General features: G+C 42.7%; 1 long non-coding RNA gene across 1 annotated transcript; it reads left to right on the forward strand.

Moving 5' to 3' along the window:
* Positions 3,869-5,221, forward strand: LOC110435240. The gene is made up of 3 exons (XR_002452852.1): positions 3,869-3,912; positions 4,473-4,732; positions 4,982-5,221. It is a non-coding gene; the product is annotated as an uncharacterized LOC110435240 (long non-coding RNA).

An 11,383-nucleotide genomic window follows, 5' to 3' on the forward strand; every position in this document is an offset into this window, starting at 1 on the left:
CACTTACCCAAAGTTGTATGAGGCAACAACACATTCTCGATCTTGATATTTGAGCAGTGCCAAGGCTATGTAGAGGTCGTATTTACATTCATAATCTAGTCGACTTTCATCTATTATCTTTTTACGCTCAGCGGGGTCCAAACCTTCTAAGGAGTCGTGTTTGTCTCCGATTCTGTTGTGCTGCTCCTCGCATATCTTCATCGGGCTCAGATACACAACCCTTTTACTGGCAGACCTATCCGGATCCGAACCGTACCGCATCTCTTGTTGTTCAAAATTCATTCTGAAATGAGCACTTGTATGTTAGACGTTGAAAATTGATGCAACTCATGAATAATAACACAAGATAGTACGAGTGACACTTACAATGCAAACACGGTTACCAGCTGCACGTCTAGTCTTTGTAGGTTCATCATTAGCCACATGTCCTCGAAGGTAACGATTGTCTTTGTACGCTCACTGTTGAATGCTATTGGTGGTATAATCACATTGATCGTGTTAATGCCTACAGAAGCTGCTCTCATATACCAGTCATGCATCCTTTTTATACCAGCTGGGATATTTTTGAGTTTGTCCCAACTAAGTAGTGGTCTGCCTGACTCATATTTAGTAGGGACAAATTTGTAATCATCCTTCGTTGGTGGCCTAATATTGACAATACGTGTTTCAAAGCTTTTTGACCCCTCCTTCTCATGCTCTGCCAAGTCAACAAGTTTTGAAGTGCGGCTCCTAGCAATTCCGGACAAAAATAGGGTCGTACCAGCGACCTTCTTCTTTGGCTCGTACAGGGAAACCAATTTGGGGACCGAGAATTTTGTTTTCTTTGGTTGCGGTGGTGTCTTATCATCATTTTTGGGTGTCGGTGGTGTGCAAGATTGCGGTGTTGAAGCATGGGTTTTAGGTGTTGGTGTGGGAGTGGGTTTTGATGGTGGCGGGGATGGTGGTTGAGGCATTATTGGTGATGGGGGTGGTGGGGATTGTGGATGCAAGATTGGAGAGGTTGGTGGAGTGGGAAGAGATGTGGGATAGGACGACTCCTGAGTCTGCGGCACTTCTCGGGGTGATGGTTCTGGTAGCAGAGACAGCAGGACGTCCCGTCGAGGCCAAAGAATAAAATTCTTGATAGCTTGTCCCAGTTTCTCCATGCCCTCCGGACTGGGAATGTCTAGCATGTCGTCCATATATCTTTGGACACACTACAAGAAATACATGGCTTTTTAACGTTTTTAGTAGGGAGAATTGGCTGTAGGACATGTCAAATGGTACCCATTAGCTGGAAGACATCCTCACTTCCAACAATTGCCCAGGGACACTCTTGTTCTGTGAAATGCTGCCAATGGACACCGCCACCCGGTCCACGCAGTCAAAGGCGTGCAAAATGACCTCTGGTGCCCCTGAGCCGCATCTGGCTGGTCTGGTTGGATCAAATAAAGATGGCCCAGAGCCGGCCGTTATGTCGCCCCATCTCCAGTCTCCTCCGTCCTCGTCTCCAGTCTCTTCTCCGTCCCCGTCTGCAGTAGTGACTTAGTGACAATTAAAAGTTGTATGTAAGAATGTTACTATATCATCCATTTTGTGATATTATATTTTAGGCATAGTGACTTAGTGACAATTAAAAGTTGTATGTCACAATAAATGTCATTTAACAAGTCTGATTTTATCTAGTGACAATATTTTCTATGTCACAAGACCTATTTGTGCGTCACAAGGCCTACACTTTCCTAACACTTTGTCAAATGCAAAAATAACCTATGTATCAAATTTAGATCTTGATGAGTGGATCAATCTTGGTATTCATGAATTTTAGTAAACTCTAGTCACATGTTTTATAAATCTAAGATGTGGCTTGGTCAAATTTGGTCAAATAAGGCACTAAATGACCTCAAATGAAAAACTTTTCAATACAAGGGTGTTAGAATTTATCAAGATCTACATTTGATACATAGCTAATTTTTACATTTGAGAAAGTGTCAACAAATTTTCTAGAGGTGCCAAAATTTCAAAATTCAAAATTTGAATGATTCAAACTTTGTCAAATGAAAAGTTGACAATTACAAAAAATGTGGAACTTGATGAGTTTTATTTTTTAAGTAATAAAAGAAATTATATGAGGTCATTTAGTGTTTTATTTTTCAAAGTTTGATCTAGTCAAATATTTTACATGCATTTTTTAAGTTTCCCTAAAGAACAAACTTTGAAATTATATATATAAATATATCATATATTAAATTGGACTAATTCATATAGAAAAGGACTAAAACAAAAGTAGTCCTAAGTCCCAAACTACACGCACGCACCTCAATCTCCCACTCCCCAAATCCGCCGCCACCACCCCAGCGCACGGTCTAGAAGCCCGCCGCTGCCACTTCGGCGCCCGGCGCCTGTGCTGGACGGCCGCTGCTGCCACCCATGTCTCCACGCTGCTGGCCGCCTCTACGCAAGTCCACGTCGCTGGCCGCCTCTACGCGAGTCCACGTCGATGGCCACCTCTCTGCGAGTCCCCGCCATCGATAGCCTCCTGCAACATCCGCTCCAGCAAGTAGGGTGACGCTGCCTCCACGACGCCGGCACATCTTGGGTTTCATGGCAACACGTTGTTGGAGCCCTTCGTGTTGACGCGAGGTACTGCTGCTCTCTCTCAATCTCAGATCTGGATAGTAGTGGAGGAAATTAGTAGGTGTAACGCTGCTCTCAGGATTTGTAGCGATGGAATTAGTAGGTGCAAAGCTTTTGATTCAATTTAGTGAATAAAAATTGATCTGCAGGAGATGTATCATTAGTGCTTCCCTGTGTGACGTTGCCGGCAATTTACCCAGGGTATATGTATTATCTATGTGACTGTGTTGCATAATCTCTTCATATTAAATCTTTAGCTCTACTGTTATGCAAAACACGCAGTCCATTTTTTTCGTTTGTAAGACAATATTAATTTTTTTATCTGTGTTCGTGTTGCTGAAGTAGCACATGGTTGCCATGGCTCTATTAGTTGGGCTCACGAACTGCTTTGTACTCTAAACATTCAAGTGTCCCTACTGAAACAGTTAGATGAAAGATTTCTTGATCAATAATAATCTGCTTACTAGTTGTGGCCTATTTCATTAACTTGTGGGTGGTTGGGCAAAATATTGAAAATAGGAAAAGCTAGACCTCTGTTATTTTTGATATACACTAACCCAGCTCCTGTTGCCTTATTACCGGCATTGTTCATATACTGTTGTTGTGTCGTGCATCCAGGTCTATCTACAAACAGAGGTGGGCACCAACCTTCGGATCCTAATGGATAACTATCTATACCATCTTCATAAGGTTATTAGCTAAAGGTGCAGTGATCATTACCTCTGCTAGACATGATATGTTACTACTCAGATCAGTTGGCTCATGACCTACAGAGTTTATTTCTCTGAAACAGATGTGTTTAGGTCTAGTTCACTGCTAAAAGTAATTATTAGTCTGGAAATTTCTGCTCTTTGTATATGAGGTAGATAACTATATGACATTGAAGTCAATAAACTCTGTAGCTTAAATGGCCAACTGTTACTGTAAATTGAATGACACCAATTAGTTTGTTTTTCACCGAATTTACCCGTGTATAGTGTAGTGAACTTTAAGTAGCTCTGCAGCTTCTGATGACAACCTGCATAGTTCACAATTTCTTTCATTGCTGTATATATACAGACCTAGCAATTTAAGTAAGTGACACTTTAGTATTCATGTTCATATAGCTTACAGAACATCTGGTATGTAATTTCTGAAATGATATAAGAAGTGAGTGATCCCCAGCAAAAGGAACTTTATTACCTTTGTTGCATATCTGGTGAATTGAATGCTGATTTGATTACTTAGGCTATCTATTGTTTGTTTCCTGTAGGTCCATGACATTTTTGCAGCTGCTCATGTCCATCTCTATCTCACGTAAGCAACACAACATTGGTGGCGAGTAACAGTACAGCCAACTCAATTTTGTTTCAGCTTTGAATTGTTTGTTAGATTCATAGGAGAAGGCCAACAGTTTTAGATTTATAGCAGAACTTTGTTATCACAATTTAGGTAATGGATATGACCCATCTTGATGTTCGGCCCATCAGACATTGCAAGTTTAGGTTAATTGCCCATTTAATTAGTTTTCTATTAATTGCTTTCCTCTCACTGTTGATCATTTCTCAAAATTTCCCAAGCCTCAATGACAAAGTTACTTGTTAGAACTTAGAACTTGAGATACTCAATACATATCTCTAGATTCTTCTTATGTCCATCAGTTATGACTTTAGAATGGTCAGTTACTCACATTTCTAGGCTAGCAGACAATGCTATGCTAGAATTAATAAAATAAAATAGATGTGTGGCATCTAGTCCCTGTTCTGTTACGTTGTTCATGACAACAGTAAACACTAGGAAAGACCACGCAATAGGTACACATCTAAAAGTTCTTTTACGTTGTGTAATATATTTACAGTTTTTTTTATTCTCTGCAGTGTATTTACAACTTTCTATTTGGTTGGGCATAGCTGCAGCAACACATTTCTCCATGGCTTCAAGCTTACTGTTTAGAATGGAAGTTATGGTTTTATAATATTTCACTGTTATGGTGTTCCTTTTTTTTGCACAGGTGTGAACTAATATCTCAGTAATTCTGCACAGGTAAATTGGCACTATAGTTTTTAAGTTCTTGATAGCTCAGATCCACGGAAGTGATTGATGGATTATTGGAATTTCATTTGGAAGAGATGACAAGGTTGTCGATAATTCACACCTAAATAACTTATTTTGGATGATGTTCAGTTCTATTTGCTGATGTTAGGAAACACAAGTTTGTTGCTTAAAGTTTGCATGAAAGAAAAAAAGCAGTAGTTATATATGTCTTGTTATACCAAGTCGTGGTGAAGAATCTGCTTCTAAGTTTTTAAGATTTTTTACCTCTGGCACCTTTCCATATAACTTTGTTTAGACTGCATTAGTGATAAATGGAACCTTTGGTTTTCAGGTCAGAATGAGCTTAGATGTACACTGGTGTAGCAAGAGGATCAAAGTGCTCATGGTGGTCGCTATTTTTGAAAGATTTTGTTATGCAAGCAAATCATATGAGTTGTATTGTGCAAGCTACTCTCTTAGTTTTGTAGCTACTTGCGTGTAGCTTGCTTATTGCATTTGTATTTCTTATGAAAAATTATACAAGTACAAATGTTGATGGTTTCAATGAAAAGATGACCAAAGTTTTTGTCAATTGTGAGCTTTCTTCCAATTTATGTGTATTTCATGAGCGTGCCACAAACACATGGGCATGAATAATGGGCCATAAACAGCCTACTGACGTGTAACATAATTATGAAGGTTGTGACATTTTTTGTAGTGTTTGTGACATTTTTTCTCCTTGCCATGTCAGCTGCCACGTGACAAGGCCTACGATTTTGTGACAAGAAACCAATGTCATATGCTTGTGACATGAACCAAATAAATGTCACATAATCATTTTATGACGCGGGCTTTTCCACGTTTTGATTTTTGTCAACTTGATGTCACAAATCTTAATTTGTAACATAAATTCCATATATTGTGACATAACTAAACGTTAAAAAGCCATGTGTTTCTTTGTAGTGACAACTGTCAACACTTCCACCCTGCAGTAGTCCTCAGGGATCTCACTACCATAGAATTGACGCCCCGGGATCGCAAGTCCTGTGGCTACTTCCCTTGTATAGTTATTGTTAAAACCATACCTTATGACTAGGGAGCAAGGCACAGGATTATCGATCTCATCAACTGGATAGCGGACCTTGTCTCCGGTAGACGCAATACTACTTGGGACGACCGGAGCTTGTTCTGTTGTTGTCGGGCCGACGACTAGCTGCATTTGAGGAGGCTGCTGGCCACTTAATTGGCTAGACATTGCGGTCGCCAATCGCTGCATCAACTCAGGAGGAGGATTGGAGAGGATTTTAGACATCACCTCTTCGACTTCTCTCTTAGCCTCCTCCTTAAAATAATTAGACATTTCTTCCTTGCAGCGATCTCGTTTCCTATACATTGCTTCCCACTCTGGTCCGAATTCTTCTTTTCATCCTTCTTTTGATGAGATGCCTCGTACACGACCAGGATGCTCTGGGTTACCCAGAGCAACAGTAAGGACATCTTTCTCCCTTTCAGGCTTAAATTCGCCCGCTTGCTGCTTAGCTGCCACAACGAAAATATTCTTCGCTGCCTCTTCGACCATTGGGTTAGAAAATGACCCTTAGCCCTCTGCGCTTCATCCTCTTGCTCCCATTGGGCAAGCTTGCGCTGGTAACCACCTGTGCCTAGGTGATGGTGGTACTTGTTCCTTTTTGCGAGCTCGGATTTAGATTCGCTCAAAACTTTGAACTCCTCGGTACTCCTCTGCTCTAAAAACACCGCCCATTGACCAGCAGTGATTTTATACCTTTTTGTCGTGTCCAACCCTTTCTTTGCCCACTTAGAATTCAACTCGGACTTGTAATTCCTAAACATGATTCCCCACTGCTTCAATGTGTACTCCTTTACTAGGTCTTCTGAACCCTGAGGTAAAACAAACCTTGTAAGCAGCTTGTCCCACATTCTTGTGATTTCATTTTGGTCCACTATTGCCCACTCCCTGACTGTGATGTCAAGATGGTCCCTAACTAAGAATCCAAGTGCGTTACGCCACTTAGGTAAGGCCTCTGGAGGAGCTAGGGATTGTCCAGGCTCACATCTGTAATTCTAAATGTGAGTTTTGGAAACTGATTCAATCCTCTGTCACCTCGTTTCCTTTTCCTGTCATCAGTCTTCTCGGTGGTCTCCTCGGTGGTTGTCTCTGTCGTCGGTTCGGGTGCACCTTCATGTGTGAATTCTTCCTGGGATAGGATCTCTTTCAGCTCATGAAACTGAGATAACACCTCCTGTTCATGTTAAAAGTTAAACACATAAATCATTTTTGTGTACATATACTGAGGGACATAAAAGTTAGAAAGATTTAATTATGGATGAGTAATTCATCACCTCATCTCTTTCTGGAATGTAATCAGGGTCACGTTCTAATTCACGATGAGCGTTTCTCTCTATACGATGATCTGGAATGTCGCTAGGGGAGGTCTCGTACGAAGGACTTGATTCACGTTCTTTTGCATTCTCCGTGTGGTCCAACCCTTGTGCTTGCTCAATGTTGTGTGATACTTGCACCTTCTCTATGTGGTCCGAACCTTTTTCCGGTGCTTGGTCGATGCGGTCAGACCCTGACGCTTGGTTTGGGGTTGGAGAAGTCATCGTGATAATCTATTCAAATAATTACTTAGCATTATAAATAATGTATATACATAGACACTTAAACTAAAAGCAAATATTAATTATTTATTATTTTTACACATAAATAAATATACATATTTACATATATATATAATTGCATTATAAATAATTGGATTATAAAAAAGAAATAATAACTACTTAGCTTATGCTATAATGTATATACATAGACACTTAAACTAAAAGCAAATATTAATTGTTTACTATTTTTATACATACATACATACATACATATATATATATATATAATTGCATTGTAAATAATTGCATTATAAATAGTTGCATTATAAAGAAAGAAATACTAATTACTTAGCATTGTAAATTATTAAATATTAATTGTTTATTATTTTTATACATACATATATATATAATTGCATTGTAAATAATTATTTAGGATATGCATAATGTATATAAGAAAAATAAAAAATAATTAATTAGGATATGCATAATGTATATAAGAAAAATAAAACATCATATACATTTATTTAGGATAATTAATAATTATTTAGGACAAGTAATAATTAATAATACATCATATATATTTATTTAGAACAATTAATAATTATTTAGGACAATTATACATCATATACATCAAATAAGAAAAATAAAAAATAAAAAAATAAAACAATGGCTACTGGTGGGCCGGCCCAGCTGGGCAGGCGGCCCACCGGCCCCTGCCCCTCCCCCTCCCTCTCACCCTCGCCCTCTCCGCCGGCCGCAAGGCCGCCGCCGCCTCGGGTGACCACCCCGACGCCCCGACCGCCTCGACTCCCCCCGCCTCCCAACGCCGCCTCGACTCCCCCACGCCGGCCGCACTCGTCGCGTCGCCGCCGGCGAGCCGCGGCCGCCGCGCGCAGCCGCACCCGCCGCACCCGCGTCGCACCCGCACCCGTCACAGCCGGGGAGCTTACCTCGACCCGTGGAAGCGCAGATGCCGACGATGAAAGGAGAAGGGCGGTGCGCCGGTGAGCTCGTCGGAAAATTGGGCAGCCTGGCGGCGTGAGTTTGAACAGAGACTTAGAAAATTTCGGGTCTGCGCGCGGGGTATATATGACCTTCATTTCTACAGGCGGTTGGCATTGACCACCGCCTGTAGAAATGCTTTCTATGCCAACCGCCTGTAGAAATCTATTTCTACTGGCGGTTGGCATTGACCACCGTCTGTAGAAATTGATCTAAACAGGCGGTGGTCAATACCACCCGCCAGTACAGAGTTTTTTGTAATTTTTTTATTATTATTTTTAACTTAGGGTTCAAAATAAAGTGCAAAGTAAGTACAAAAAGTTTTAAGACAAAAAACAAAAAATATCTTTGCCGAATGTTAGGCTTAAATAAAAATGATCGATTGCGAAATAAATAAATAATTGCAAGATCATGGTCGTGATAAAAGAATATTGCTTATTGGATTTGTCATACATACAGGGACAAATACATTTGAACAACATCACAAATGGATATTTTACAATGATATGAAGTATCACAAGTACAACTATAGTTAAAAGTCTAGAACTAAACATATAGGAGTACTAATTTTACAACAAATAATTATACGAGACCACAACAGAGTCATATACGAATTATTGCTGAAAATAAATAAGATGAATAAACAAGTAGCCTGCTGTGCCAAATTAGAGTTTGAGTGAATTTGAAACAGGCACAGCAGCCTGTGCGAACGTGCAAGTGGAGAGTGGGAGGCAGGGCGTAGGCCTTCGTGGGCTGGCCCATTTGCTGGAGCAGCACATATATAGCTAGGGTTGAAATCCAACCACACGCCGCCATATAGCCTGAAGACCGCCGCCGCCACTTTATCTGCATGTTGGTGACGCTGCGCCCTTCCACTGCACCGCCGCTGCTGCAGTTCTTCAGTTCGAGAAAGACTCCCCCTCATCAGGGGAGTAGAAGCCGCTGTCGTTCACCAACTCGTTGAGGGTCGCCGCAGATGGGAGGCCGTGCGCCGCCGGGTTCCGCGATCCTCTGCGGATCCCAGGGCGCAGGTCCATTGCAGCCACGCTGTGACCCAGAAGGCGCCGGATCGATGGAGATGTTGTGGTTGTGCCTTCGGTCGGAGTTGCAGGCGCCGCCGGGAGGGCCAGCGCAGCCATGCGTGCTGCAGCCTCCGCGCGTGTCGCTGGTGGAGGAGGAGCCGAGGGCACCGGAGGTGGAGCCGAGGGCCCGGCCCTGTCGAGGAAGAAATACGGGGAGAAGCCTGTCCTCACTGCTTCGATCGATGGAGCAACCTACGTGTTGAGGAACCACGGATCGAGCGGGGGGATGCAGTTGCCTTTCTCCACAGGAGTCGGTGGAGTGAGTGTCGGCATCGAGTAGGCGTACTCGAGCGTGTGTGGGATCGACGTGTACTCCATGCAGAAGTCGCACCAGTAGCGCGGTGGTGCCGGTACTGGCGACATGGGCTCCATCGGCATGTAGGCAGGAGTTGGAGCAGCGGCGGGCATCCACTCCACGGCTTCAGCGAGCGGCACCGGGGCTTCGACAACTGGAGACACTGCAACTTCGACAGCAGGCGGCACCGTATTGCTGGGGCCGGCACCGTTCACGCCGAGGCGAGGAGACGGTGGCTGGCTCTGCAGAGGGCGATCTTGCGGCGAAGAAAGGCGGCCACGACGGATCGGGGACCAACGGTGACGGCGAACATCTGCACGGATGTCACAAACAGCCGAGTCGAAGATGTGGCCGTATGGACCATGGCCATGGCCATGGGCAGCAGTGCGGCGGAGACGAGGCCCAAGGCGCTCGAAAACACTGCGGCGCTGTCCATGGTGGCCTTAGTGACGGATCGGGCCATGACGGACTCCACCAACGCGACGGAGAGCGAAGAACAATCCACGAGCAACGTGTGAAGGTAAATCAATATTGATTTGCGCCATAGGGCTTACCGGTGCTCGGTACAGAGGCATGAATTGCCTCTGTTCGTCGTTCGCGTTCTCCTTCTGTAGAGCAAAAGTGCTGATAACGTGTTAAAGTGGAATGTAAATAGACAGTGAACAGTTCACGTGTTTCATTGATCTCATACAATATATACAAGTTAAGGGTCGTGTCCGTACGGACACAACCGTTCAGTTTACAGAACCACCGAAGGGACATGCCCCTTCGGGGATTACTAACTGCTAATTCTATGATTAACTGCTAATCCACTTCTCTAATCTTGTTGTATCAACGGATGAGATCATCAGTGATAAGGTGTGTATTCACCAACAGACACCGTTTCGCAACAGCAACGATGCATTCATTTGGCCTGGAATACAGGGAATTGTGAGTGCTGGAAACCAAGTAAAACGGGAGAGAGAAGCTTAGACAACTTAGATTTCTGGAGAATTAGTTGTGAGCCCAGGAAACCAAGTAAAACGAGAGAGGGAGGGATGCCTGTAACGTAAGTAAGGAGGGCCTATCTCTCATTGATCGAAGTCCTACAGAAGAAGGCTCGCAGATATTACTTTGCCCACATTCTGCTAGCTAACGAGTAATGATCCAGCCTTGGGGTTTCAGATGTGAGAACACTTTGAGATCTAGAACTTTTGGTTTGGTTGCTTCTTCATACAAGGTCAATGTGAGAACTTCAACATATTTTTTCCTTAGGATAGATAATTTCAAATGAAAAAATTATCAACTACAAAGTTGTATAATTCTTTAGGATCTACAACTTGTTTTTCTTATTTTTCCATCCGGGATCATTTGAGAAATTCAAATTTTACTGTGCACCTCCTATTTAGAGGTGGCTCTATTTTTTCTATTGCCTATAAAATATAGTGATGCCTAGAAAATAGAGCTTCATATTAAAATGCATTTCTAAGGCAACTAGAAGTAGAGACACTTCTATAAATTTAGAGAAAATTGGGTTGTGATCACGATGGATCTATTCCATGTCGTGCATGCCTCGTTGCTCCATCACATGACACCGGTACAGGACCTGGCTCTAATTGGAGTCTGTCTTCTCACATACAAGACACGCTAACAGATAGTAGTGCCTGATGATTGTGTCGAGCCCTATCCATTGTGGGCTGGTGCACGCAGCACCGTTATCGCTTCCGTCCATGAATGATGTAGACTCCATGGCAGACGTTGGAGGCTAAGAGGA

The sequence above is a fragment of the Sorghum bicolor genome, chromosome 5 (assembly GCF_000003195.3).
Source record: "Sorghum bicolor cultivar BTx623 chromosome 5, Sorghum_bicolor_NCBIv3, whole genome shotgun sequence".
NCBI classification, from domain to species: domain Eukaryota; kingdom Viridiplantae; phylum Streptophyta; class Magnoliopsida; order Poales; family Poaceae; genus Sorghum; species Sorghum bicolor.